The 13,717-nt window shown below is 40.7% G+C and overlaps 1 protein-coding gene across 1 annotated transcript in view; it reads left to right on the top strand.

The window, feature by feature from the left end:
- The window catches only part of LOC109852642, a 94,863-nt gene that overhangs the window by 25,405 nt on the left and 55,741 nt on the right, over nt 1–13,717 (top strand). The gene's annotated exons all lie outside the window — the stretch shown is intronic.

The following is a 13,717-nucleotide window of genomic DNA, read 5'->3' as shown; positions in this document are numbered from 1 at the left end:
TTTGCTCGATTGTCGATTGAATAAATCGTTTCTTTTCGGATTAAGTAATTTATATTTATAACATAATTTACACATGAGTCTCTACTGTCGATCTTGAAAAGTAATTAAGTGCGCAAATCGTTACTTTCGTCTATTCGATAATGCGCGCGTTTTTTGTAATTGATTTTATGTAACGTCGTATATCAAGTACGTCATAATAGCATTTTATGTGAAAATAAAATTTACAAAAGAGAGCAAAATTTTGCTCTTGATTTATGTATTATATAATCTATAAGTGTAACGCGCGTAATATATTAATGCGCCGAATAAAAAAACAAAAAAAAAAAAAAAAAAGTAACTGCAGTATTTCTGAAAGCGTTGCGCTATCGAGGATCAGATAGTGCGAAGAGACGAGCTGGCGAATATATAAATCATTCTGAATTTCTCTCTCTTAATTCTCCAAAGGAAAGATCTTTCCTTGCATTTTCTTTATGGAGCGCCTATGTCGCGCTCATTCTCTCTCTCTCTCTCTCTTTTTCCTTATATACTTTTCTCTTACCTTCCATTTTCAATCTTCTCCCGGCAGCCGATCTTGGCAAGCCGAAGTCTTTCAATCCCTTTTTCGTCAATTATTCACAGCCATTTACCCTCGGTTCTTCTCTCATCTCTTTTTTTCTCCATTTCGTGATTATTCGTAGGTTTTCGTTGTATTTTTCGTATTGCAATCTCGTCTCTGGCACACCTCTGGCGTTTCTATGATTTCTGTGACTTTGTATGCATTTCATGCAGTTTAATGTTAAATTCTACACACACACACACGTACGCATCTTCCTGGGATATTATATTGTCCAAAATATATGGTATAAATATATAATAGTCTTTTGTAAAGATTATAAATGTATAATTTAAATTTAATTTCTTTTTCCATTTTTTTCTTAAATAACTTCCCAAACAATTTAAGCTTTCTTTTTTTTTTTTTAATTTAAATCTCTCTTGCTGTTTATCTCGTTTCTGCAGATTATATCTCATCTCGCGCAGCGAGAATGTGTATAATCAAGAACGCGACGCCGCCAATAATTTGCCTCGACTATTTTTGCCGACATAGCTGCGCATTTTTCCCGGCAATCATTGGCGTTTGTTCGCACAGAAGCATAGCCATTACGCAACGCTATTCTGTTCCAGCGCGAGTAGGTTTTTTCTTCAACCGTATGATTCCTCGGGCGATGCGAAGGGATAAAACGAAGAGATGTCAAGACGTACCTTTTCCTCGAAATTGCCTATCGTAAATCATCTTTCATATTTCGCTCTTTTCCGCTTCACTGTTATTGTTGAGAAAACTGTAACCGTGTGTATTGTATTCTGCGATGTTTGAACGTGTTCATGAGTGTATGTGTGTGTGTGTGTATGCGCGCGCTTATACATTGAATGTATTCTCGGCGTTTAGCGGTTAAAAATGGCGGTATTCATATTTGCATTACGTATATTGTTGACAATCTAGTTATATATCGCGCGTCGTGTTTGAAATGCTCCTCGCAAATCCACGCGCGTCGGATATTTGCGAGAAAATATTTAGACGTATAAATATAAATACCGAAAGTGACAGTCTGTTTTTTTTTTGTTTTTTTTTTTTGTTTTTTTTTGAACGGAAACGCGCGAGAAAGCGCGCTCGTATATTTGCGCAAAATGTGCGAGGGATTATTTGTCTCCGTAATCGTGAAATATTTCGTCGTTGCGCAAAATGTATCCTTTCGCGAGGAAGAGCTTTCGCCAACAAGCGCTTGGCTCGTTATTCCGCCACGCTGCGCTCAATAGTGACCTATACTACTTGGAGGGCATTGTGCGGTTGAGCTTCGGTAGAACGGAATGTGCAATGAATTAGTCATTAGCAGATCCTTCGTCTTGCTTCACACACAGTCGCGCGTTTACCGTCACTTGTTAAAGACGGGATATGTTCAATTATTAGTTGAACACATTTATTTGAAATTCCTTTTGCGTGCGAACAAATTATTGCGCGTGCCGGATGACCGACTAAATATAATACTATCCGATTAGAGAACGATAATAATCATGAAACATATAACAATGCGTATGTCAATAATTATTGTATATATTAATGTGTGTTGTATATAGGTCATATTTTAATATTGTTGAAACTCTAGATGTACACGCATTGTTGTTTATAGTTTTTGTTTCGATATTACAACGCGCTGTGAGAAAATGTCAAAACATATTTGCGCGCGATAATTTTAAATGAAACAATATACATATATATATATATATATATCGAGATTTTGGCGAAAAATATTGCGATATCGTTGGCGGAAGGTCAGTTGTTTTATGGCTCGACTATGCGCTATATACATATACCGCGGAGAGATTCAATGTTCCAGCAGATAACGTACTGTCGCCGGAGGAGTCGCGGCGGCTTCATTTCCATTGCAAATCTTTATTGCCTCGACGTGGCTGCAGGTCAGTTTTATCAGAAACGCGGAGTCATTCTTTACCGTATCGCGTTTTCATGAAAACGAGACCGGACCACCGCGCTCGTTCTTTTGGCGTCGCAATCGATTTATCCAGCCGAGAGAGATGTGCTTTTATATCCTATATACATACGCGTCTCTCTCTTGTGTGCTTTCTTATTATTTCTATCCCCGCTTATATCTCGACGTCTCTTCTCGGTTTACGGTTTATCGTCACGTCGTTCATAAACGCGGCAGCGCAATATTCGAGCTCGATTAAATCTCAAATCCCGCGTGCTGTTTTTTTTTTTTTTTTTTTTTTTAACAAAATATACGTACATTTCAAGAATTGAGAAGAAAACAATAATAAGCGACAAATTGTGTCGTTTTCTATAATATATCGCGAAATGAAGTCGCGCGCGAGAGAGAGAGGAACTTTGAAAGCGCGACGAGAGATGCGCGCTTCATTCGTGCCACTTGAACATCAAATAACTCGCGGGGAGAGAAACGTCGGGTTGTAAACAATTGATTTAGCAAAGTCGTTCGGTGCGGAATCGTGCCGAACGCAATATCCCGAGAGAACTAGGGGGGAGGAAAGCAATATTCCCGCCGATGCTCATATCTCTGATTCGCGCAGACATGCACAAGACAAGTACGCACTGGTCGAAGAGTGATCCGTCACAACGCTCGAAACCCGCGTTGATACGAGCATAAAAGAGGGAGTTATTGGACTTGGCGTGCGTCCCGCTGTATATTCCTCGCGAATGTGTTCGTGACCCAAAAGAGAATATAAGAATATATCATCTTCCTTATATATCCGAACTGTCATCTCGTTGTTCGGAGATGGCGCCCGAAAAATACGCACACGCGCGCGGAATACAGAAAATAATGTTTCCCAGGTTTTTGTTTCTCAGATTTTTCGCCGTTGTAGGATGACGTTAATCGGATTTTTTTTTTATCCTCCTGTCACGTAAAAGTACATGTGAAAATAGAGACTTTCTTAACCGGGGGCGGCCGAAGCTGCGCTTCTCTTCGTATATTATTTTCGTAACCAAAAGGTTGATTCTATATATCGTTTGCAACAAAGTAGGATGTGAAAGGCAAGATGGAGAAGCAAAAGAGGGGGATTGAGTACACAAGATTTTTGGCTTAAGACTTTGGACAATCTTGAGCGGCTTCGCTTTATCCTCCGTCGGGATTATTCTACGAAGCAGGCATTACTCGAAGAAATGCGGCGAAAGTTTTGCATCCGGAGCAGCACGCAGGCGCCGAGCGAAGTTTTCGCACCTGAAATGTTTCTCGGCGGTTCCCGACATCCTCTCTCCGAAACTTACCGGAAGTTTTCGATTAGTACGCGCCACGACACATATCCGCGAACTGTCTCGTCGGATATCGAAGTCATTTCTCATAAGAGAGGAACACAAGTTTTTAATACCCTCGTTAAGAACATTGAGAACACGCGCTAATTGGCGGCGCGCGGTGATAAAAAGTTTTCAAATATTATTTTCTCAATCAACATTTATAAAATTTTCACTCAGCGAGTTTTTTGATTTGTTTGTCTCGTGATCAGCGAAAACACGTGAAAAGATTTAACAAACGTCTCTTTGTTAAATAACGTAATCTCACATATGTTGTTTTTTACAAGCACAGTTTTTCTCTTGTAAAGATTAGACGTACAACGCTAATAAAATAAAATACATTCTTTGTTTATCGATAGTCTCGCCAAGTGCTTTTCTCTAATCGCATCATATTGATCTCGTAAATCATCGGAAACACACTCGAACATATGTTCGCACGAGTAAAAAGAGTGGCGCTTGATGTTCGGCTGGATATTATGGCGTTTTATTACCTCCTCAGGATTGGGTCAAGCTTTCTGACGATAAGACATCGGTGAGAGAGAGGGTTCCCCGGCGAAGGCATAGAAGCGATTCGAGTGGATCATAAAAACGGGCGAAGAGAAGGAGGGGGAAAAGGGGCGGATTGATATTAACGTTGCGAATCTGCGGCTGCACTTTGCAGGCAGCACGCGGACCCACGAAGCCACAATAAGCCATTGTGGATGGGCAAAGTAATTTCCGATATCGACCGATAAATTCAAATGTGCTGCTCTCAAGCAGCCATCGAGGCGCCACGCCCGCGGCACGTGCGTCGACAGAAAATCGTTAAGGATGCGGAATAGCGCCGACAAAAAGGACTTGTAGCGGTCATAGAAGTCGCCGGAAAAGAGCGGCATTTGAAATCGAACGGGCGTACACTACGCGCGTTTTGTCGTCATTTGCTGGCTGAAGCACGTGACGTATCGTGTTCTCTCTTGTGTCGCACATTTCTTAAAAAAAAAAAAAAAAAAAAACACCGAATTACTCACAGCGGACGGTTGTTATTTATTTGAAATATTCTTATTTTTGCTTTTTAATTCTCGCGAGACTTGTCACATGATTACTTATTATGATTGATGTAAGCAATAATATCATCAATATTCTATGCAACCGTGCGAAACTAATCCTCAGAGGATTAGTTCTCGAGAACACTCGATTACTTCCAAGTCCGCGGATCATCGAGCATTATTCAGATCGGAGTGTACGGTTTGGTCTAAAATCGATTACGTCGCGCGCTGATATCTAATCGAGAGAAGAGAAGATACAGAGAGAGAGTGCACTTCAGCGAACGATCGGAAGCGAAGTCTTTGCTGGGCGAAGAGGAAGTGCGTTTCGATTCCGAATCTCCCGACTTTGAAGCATCCTCGGGAGATCCGGATCAAACTGAACGACCGAGTTTCTGCCGTTCGTGTCGGGAGAAACGACGAGAACGTTGTGCTCTTCTTCCGTTCGTCGTGTATATATATATATATACCGCACATGTGTGTGTATATGTATGTATGTATGTGTAGCAGTGAGGATCGAGAAGAGCGCGATGGGGATGTAAGCCCGACGAGTAAATCCATCGGCCAGGCTTAGTTATGTAAAGTCCTACCCGGAGCGACGTAGTCGGGCTTCGCACCTGCGATTCCGAAATCCGTGGATAACCCGAGGGAGACTCGCGGCGGGATCGCAAGACGAGAAAAGTTTGAATTCCGACAGCGCGAATTCAGACGACTCACGTTCCAACCAGAATTTCTCACAAAATTGCGTCTCCTCGGAAGTTTATGCGACTTTATCTCGATTAGTTCGGAAAAGAAGAAATATAATTAATTAAAAATAATTATACATATATATATAGATTGCGTCCGATATTGTTTCCCCAACTTGAAAGATTATTCGCTTCGGTCGATTGCGCGCGGTGTATACGCAAATAGTAAAAAATACAATTTTGTAACTCTCTCCGAGGCGGTTTTTTTTTTTTATTTTAACTTTAATTTTCCAAACAGAGTGTAAAAATCGGAACTGCTCCCGCCGGAAAAATGCAAACACGTGTCGCTCTGTTAATACTTGTATTTCGTGTACGTGTATGAATTTTATGTAAATGAGAAAGCGGTGGTTGGTTTTTCTGCAAGAATCGCGGTTTACCCGGTTTCCTTCTTAATCTCTAATCTCTCAAAGGACCGGTCCGTTAGATTAGTTCTCTGGCAAAAGTTTCTTCTCTTCGTTTCAACGTAGTCGTTTCGCCCATTTGCCGCCAAGTTCGCTTTAATATCCTCGCAGAAGAGAGCGAGACGGAATTAATATCCTGTTTCTTCAGATTCAAAGAAATATGCGCGCTCTCATTCAATACGGCGCTACAAGCTGCGCGCACAAAGTGACACGACGATTTAAAATAGTTTCTGATATCACACAGAAACGATAGAGCGGTAAATTTATTACGTTAGAACTTTTTGCTCGAGTTAGCGTGTACTCTCCGTGTTGCATTTCGTCGAAACTTGGTTCGTTCTCCAAAAGGGTTGCGACAGATCACTATTTGTAGAATTTGTAGAACTAGCAGCTATCGGGAGTTGTGAGTTTCCTTAACATCCTCTTGGTCTCTCCGCATCTACTATTCGATATCTGTGTTTCCGCATTTATGTGTTACTTACAATTTAGTGCTCCTCTGCTAACGATCTCTGCTAAAGTGTAAATCGTTTTATTTCCGAAAATATTCACAGTTTAAAGTGAATTTAATCAAAATTTTTAGACTTACATCTTGCCGTTATGAGAAATTTGATATTTTGTTTACAGACGAGAAATAAATTTGTCTCAATTTTATTTGTGTGAGAAAATTTTGCTATTTGCGCGCACATTCCGCGGGAAGAAGAAATTACACCTTTTTTCGATCAGGATTTTGTAAAACTCCTCTGAACTGCGACGTAATCAGTAGCCAGCGCCACGTGCTGCGTCATTTCCAGAAGAAGAAGCGACAGTCACTTTGATAATTCCCCCGGAGGGAATATAACGAAGCGAAAATCGACGAAACTCTCAATCATCAGGGCGACGGCATCGTCTGATTGCGAAGACGGTAAAAGAAGAAAAGTTGCTTCTCCCTGTCAGAGATAACGAACATGGCGATGATCCTGATGAGGAAGATTATTCTCGCGATAATTTATACTCGTTTTTGTAATACTTTTTTTCTCGTTCGCCATTTTATTATTATACTTTTGCAATAATAAGAAAAAGATCTTATTTTTGTAATATATTAATACTAATTTATGAGCGCTATTTGTGTATCTATATGTTGTTTACAGACTTACCTTATCTTCACAAACAAACTCGACCTGACAGCTACAATATATTGTTTCATGTTTATTATTTGTTGTTTATAATCGAAAGTATATAATGCAAATAGGTTTATTTACATTTAGAAGAGTATTAGATTTAATTTTGCAATAATCACCGGTGAACTATAGCTGTCGATATTGTTTTTGAAGTTTTTCTTTTAAGCTTTTTTTGATTAATTATCTTATCTTTTTAAGGATTGCGTTAAAATTAATACAACAAAAGTTAATACAACAAAAAGTACATACATTTTACAGTATACATGAGAGGAAACATTATTCGTTAATTTCTTATCTTTCTCGAAGCTTGCGTCGGGATCGGGTATTTAAGTAAGAAATTACAGACGCGCGCCCATTCTCTGCCTTCGGAGAAGCGTTCATTTGTAATTCCGCTTGCGATTTTGCTTCTTTTGTCTCTCGGTATTCTGTTCTGTATCCTTTTCGCGATTCGTCGACTAAGAAAATACACAAGCCGCAAGCGATACGCGAAACGAAATGTGAATATTTATGTTCGAAACGAAACGCGGTTGAAAAATTAGCAAGTTTAAAAATCGAATTGTTTGCAATTTATTCAATTCAATATTCATTAATCGCAATTATGCGATTCTTCACATTTTTCGCGTTTTTCGACGATTTTATTCTCTCGAACGGCGAACGTCGCGCGGAATGAATAAAAAGCTCAAATCGAACGTCGTTTGACTTTTGACTTCTTCTTGAAATTTCACGCCAATTGAAAAACAATTGCCGACTCTTATCAGAATTATTTTACGCCACGCGATGAGGAGAACTTATTTAATAACGAGAACGCGCAAGAATGAAGTTGAATTTAGAATGTTGATGAGGAGGTACATAACACAGAGTTGAAATAGACACGAGAGATTTGGTTAAATTGAGGTAGATATCTTTACTGCGGAACGCGACTTCGCATCCGCGACAGATTCCAGGAATTTGTGTGGAGAGAAGAGCCCGACTCTCTCTCTCTCTCTCTCTCTTCTCTCCGAGATACATTGCTACGACAATGCTTCTCCACGCTTGCAGTTATCTCAGAAACGTTATCCCGGGAACGTCAACCGCAGAAAGAAGGCTGGGATTTTGCTGAGGGCAGCAATATCACTCGCGAACTCGCTGCGATTGAGAATGCCGAATGAAAACGGGAAGATCGAGAGAAAAGAACGAGAAGAAAAAAATACGAGAGATGTGGGAGAAACTTGCAGAATAGAGAAAACGAGCGAGAAAAGAACGGGGAAGAAGAAAAAAAAAAATATATATATGTATATAAATGGAAAGTTCGCGAAAGTCTCGCGATGGAATACGCTTCTGCATCGAAAAAATTCGGTGAAGTTTCTCTTAGGCGAGGGGGGAAGATTGCAGTTTCGTTCGCCAAGTATCGTAGCTCTCTTCAGCGCTCTCTCAGCGCTCGTGAATCCTTTTGAATGCGCATCAGTTACGTTGCGTCGTACCGCGAGAACCGACGAAATGCAAAATGCGCGCAGAATTCCGAGCTATATTCCGATTGAACGGGAGAAATTTGTGCGTAGTTATTTAAATTATCTCGTTGTTTTACATTCTCGCGTTTTAATGCGTCTAATGCGCAAAAAAAAAAAAAAAAAAATATGTCTTGTTTTTTCTCGTACTAAACTACTTGACTAAAAATCTGACTTTAAAATCCGCTCCTTTCAGAATACTCGGAATTTGCGCGCTTGAAATTCATAAGAACGTTATTCCGCGCGACGCGATCGCGTATATACATATATATACGAAAGCTTCGAGTTTCGCAATTTCGAATGTAGAAACTTTGGTGGCAAAAAATATTTCGCATCGAAGTACCAGTTTCAGTTTCTCGCTCGCGGTTCGCGAGTCCGATTTTGCCGCGCTTCGTAGTTTCACACCTCATCCGCAAAGTCGCGCCAACTTTGCGCGAGGATGGATTGCCGGTGCGAGTTGGGTGCGCGCGAAAAGTTTCGTATGACCGAGAGTGTGGCTTGTAAATTTCTTTTCGCCGGACAATATATCTCAGACGACGCAACGTTGGCGAATGTTCTCGTCCGGTTGGGCAATAATTCTCACAACACCTGCGTGCGAATGCGAAGGGCAATCCATCTCGAATACCTTTTTTATTTCTGTGAAAAAACTCAAACTATAATTTCAGCACAGACCGACCTGTGCAAACGTGTATGTTGATTCGCAAGCTTTTGCTCTCAAAAGCGCAAAACAAATATAATTTAGAAATATAAAAACCGAGATTATAAAATTGAAGAATACAAAATCAATTTTTTATTATTAGAAAATCAAGCGACACACGGTAACAACGATACAATTTCGCGTTTCATCGCGATGTATTTCCAATTATTTGTTGCATCAAAAGATGTTTCTTCTTCAAGTCAATCACATATCTGACGCAAATGGCGAGTAGAAAAAATCAGCACTCGAGAGAATGTGTGCATACATTGTCTTCGAACTCGTTCGTTTCGAATATCGATCGTGAGAAAGGCGTTTCGCATAATTCGCTCATAAATTTGCCGGTCGTCTGCGCGGCGCGCCGTGCAATTTGGTAGCGAAATTTGTAACGACGCAGGTGTGCGAGTATCATACTTTTATGCTAAGTGTATTTTACGAACAAAGAATCGAGAGACGCTCTCCGCACTCCAGCTGTTCGCTTTCTGTGTTTCCTTAACGCTATTATTATCGAAACTCACAAAAGTATAGAATGTTGATCGAATCGTGTAGCAAAAAACTATCTGTTTGTACCGGAATCGTGTTTACTCGTGAAATTCTGTCCGTCGGAAAATTATTTTCGCGTTACGTCACAGAGAGAGAGAGAAAGAGAGAAGCCGGCTGAAAAAAAAAATTTTGCTTTTAGCAATATCCCGTACGTACGCGCGGCGACGAAAACAACGACGGAAAAATAATGTTGCATTGTTGAACTTCGCCGCGTTAAAACGCCGCGGGGGTTAAAAGCACTGTGATATAAACTGCTCGGGGTAGAATTACAGCGTTACTATTCATTAGCGGCATAAAGAGCAAGTTGCAGAATATCCCGCATTTACCCGGCTCACTATCCTCCAATGATCAGGAGTTTGCAGCGCGTTGTTTTCTCCCCGCTTTGTCTGAATTCTCCTGTGCCTCGCGGGCTCAGCTTGTTTGTTACGCTTTGTGCGCGTTGTTTCTCGCTCGGTGACTTCTACCATTTTTTTTATTCGCTTGTTAATATTACATCTGTCTCTGTATAACACCGAAGCTCTTATGTAAACGCGGATGTAAACGAAAGAACAACGGAAACTCGGCGAACAAGATTGTAAAAAATGACATTCTTTGGTGCCGACAATACGGCGTGTGTTCTGAGACCGTGTGGAGCGATTTGTGTCACTTGGCGCTTGAATTTACAGTTGAAACTTGAGAAGAGAAGTCGAAGAAACGTTTCGAAGTGTTTTCGAAATAAATAAATCAAGCTTATACGCTGTGAGACAAAGGGAAGACAAAGGGAGACCGCTGTGCGCTATCCTCCCTAGAAATCCGTTCGTTAACCTCCTCGGTACGACGCTCGTTCGCCGCGTAAGGTCACTTGACTAGCCGCGAGCAAACGTAAATGGAGAAATTGATTGACAGACGCAAGAGTTGATACAAAAACTACTTACAACAAAGTGTTCAGACCAAAGAACGTAAACAATCGAATGCTGTCGGCGATTGTCGGCGATTGTCGACTATAGTCGACGCTCGTCCTCAAGAGGTTAAACGAGTAAGGGCGTTTCAGGAGGGACACGGACGACCTTCGGTAACGAAGAATACGACAATCGATACTGCTGTAGAAGAGAAAAAAAATAATTTTTTAATTTACACAAGTAAGTGAGTACACTCGGTAAATCGCCATTCGGAAACTACCACTTCCGGCGCAATTAAGAACTCGGGTTATTACCAGCTGCAGTTCGCAAAAACTATTAGTTCGCGAGTCTCGTTATTCGGTTCTCCGAGCCAGAGAGCTGTCGCGGCAAGTAATAATTTCGTAATTACCGAGCTTGTTGCTCCCCGGGGAAGGCTCACGCGGTCATGGAAGGTATGATTTTGCATTCGCGCGCCGCGGATTCCCGAGAGTATCGTTGTTGCCAGAACAGGATAAGAGGAAGAAGAAACTCGTCTCGGAAGAGCGAGTGTTCTGGCGATTTTCTGGTTTTCGCAAAAAATTGTTGGTTGCGTCTTTCATTGTGCTCTTGTTCTTCGCGCGCATTCTTTTCCAAATGTCAGATCAGATTTTCTTACAGCATTTGCGTTTCGGTAATTGTTTCGTTTCTGTATCGCGAAAGTGTTTTTTTAAATGGAATATATTCAGAAAATCTCGAACTATAATAATCGAAAATTGTACCCTCGCGTGTGCACGCGTGATTACTTGCGACATATATTATAACACACGTGAAAATGATTATTTTTAAGCGAGAAGCTTATGTTTTTCACCGTTCCCGCGGCAAACTTGTTAAAAATTTCCAGCTCGCGAGAGACAGTTTGTAATTTGATCGTGAAATTAGATCTCGTGTTTTTTCTATGAGCAAATTCCCGATTTAATGTGAATAAATTTTCGTTCCCCCGTTCTCTTTAATGTCTTTTTTGTTTAACATTACCCGAACGTTTTTCCAGGAAAATTGTGAAGCGATTAAAAAATTCGAATTACAAATTACGATTACGTTCGCGCAACGATGATACGAGCGCGCGTGAGGGATTCGTTGATAAATCAATTAATATATTTGTTTGATTTTTTTTCGGCACCGAAACCGTCGAGAATCTCGCGGGAAATGACTCGAGAGGTCAAACGAGAGATCGAATGATTTATGGTCGTTAATTAATTCGGCCTATCGCTTGGCTCTCGCGCTGGAAATACAGAACGGAAGAAAAAAAAAAAAAATCGCGCTCGCGAGAATTATTAACGAACGATGTCGCGAATGAGCACACGATTCTCGTATTTATGGCGGTGTGTTGCGTCATTTCCGTCCCCTTGTGACCACACGCTCCTAAACGCAGCGGTTATATTAGTCTTGGAGCATCATAAAAAATTCTCTTCCGCTTTGCACGTGTGCGCGCGCGTTATTTCCGGAAATCCGTGTTTATACCGCAGTCTTTGCTTCGAAAACTACTGCGGCGCGGTATATAATTGCATTTAGCAACTGAAAAACACGACGGTCATATTTCTATAACTCGGAGTTTTAGAACTCGCTCTCGTAAATTTTTTTTTTTTTTTTTTGCAGCTGAATGCCGGCAACGCGCGCGCATTTAACGGTTTGAAAAAAACAAACAAAGATTTTTAACATTAGTTTTTGTTGATTAAAATTGCACCTCGTTATGTTTTAAATGGGTTTTGTATATTTTTGTTATTATTATTATTATTATCTACAAATAACATAAATTTTGCGAAAAATATAAAGTTGAGACAAAACTGAAAATTGCATTACGGTTGCAAACTTCGTGCGCGAAGTTTTCCGGACGAACGTGAGGTTGTTTAAAATTAAAGTTCTTTTCGTGTACACCGTGTAGTTTTGTTTATATGCAGAAAAGAGGTTCCTGCTGCTGTAAATATTTTATACCGCACAAAACGGGCGATCGATCTGACCCGTACGTGACCGATTAAGACAGTCAAGGTTCCGAGAAGTTTGGCAGTCTTATCTCTTATCTTTTTTAAGTGTTTTTTTTATTAGTTATGCTTTTTTTCTTTTTATGCTGAATAAAATTTTTAAAAACGATGTGTTTTCGATATCACAGAATTAAATCTTTTCACGTGTTGTTGAATCTGCTTTGATTTATATTTAAACGTGCGACATCTCTGTCCGTAAATACTTCCGTCGAAAATTACTTGTCGGATTATCAATTCTTGAGGGGGACTATATTGCTAGTTAATACGTGAAACGGCGACGTGTTCTCCGCGCGCTTTATTTTCCCAACAAAGCAACGCCTAATGAAAGAGGCTTTGTTTCAACATCATCTGTGATCCAGTTGCCGTTGGCGATCACACCCCGTTCTATATATTCGACGTCAATAATCCCGACAATACTCGGCGTCTTCTCTCTCTCTTCGCTCTCTCCCGCCTCGTCCAGAGAGATCTTTAGATTAATTTCGAGGAGAATCTAATTAGTTCGTGAACAATGGCACCGCGAGACAAGACAGAAATGCGAGGATGCGGAAGCTGCGTCGGTCAGTCATTCACAGACCGTCAGCCACCAGCGTCGATTACTCTTGCCGAGTGCACTTAATCCACGGGCGTATATTGTTAAGCATTAATCGCGAAAGCGACGAAACGCTACACCGCTCGGTGTGATAATCGATAATCGCAAGCTCACTTCTCTAGCTCGCGCGATGGCTTTTGTTGAAAAATTCGATTGAAGATCCTAGGTTTTTTTTGTTAGTAGCGCGAAGCAATCATTCATCGTCTCGGTAAATAATTTTTGTTCAAGTGAAATATTCCGCGCGTCGATGAACGTTTTGCGAGATCTTCGCATCGAGAGAAATTCCGACCGAATTTTTAACGTCGTGTCTCTTTTGACTCTAATGGATTGTTTTTAAATCGATGTGAAAACACCGATAGTCCAATCCTCGCCAAACTCTCTTTCCACTTTTTTAA

The sequence above is a fragment of the Pseudomyrmex gracilis genome, unplaced genomic scaffold (assembly GCF_002006095.1).
Source record: "Pseudomyrmex gracilis isolate BER0280 unplaced genomic scaffold, ASM200609v1 scaffold_32, whole genome shotgun sequence".
In the NCBI taxonomy this organism is placed as follows: Eukaryota; Metazoa; Arthropoda; class Insecta; order Hymenoptera; family Formicidae; genus Pseudomyrmex; species Pseudomyrmex gracilis.
The sequence above is the reverse complement of the archived record's forward strand: the minus strand, read 5'-3'. Positions and strand labels throughout refer to the sequence as shown.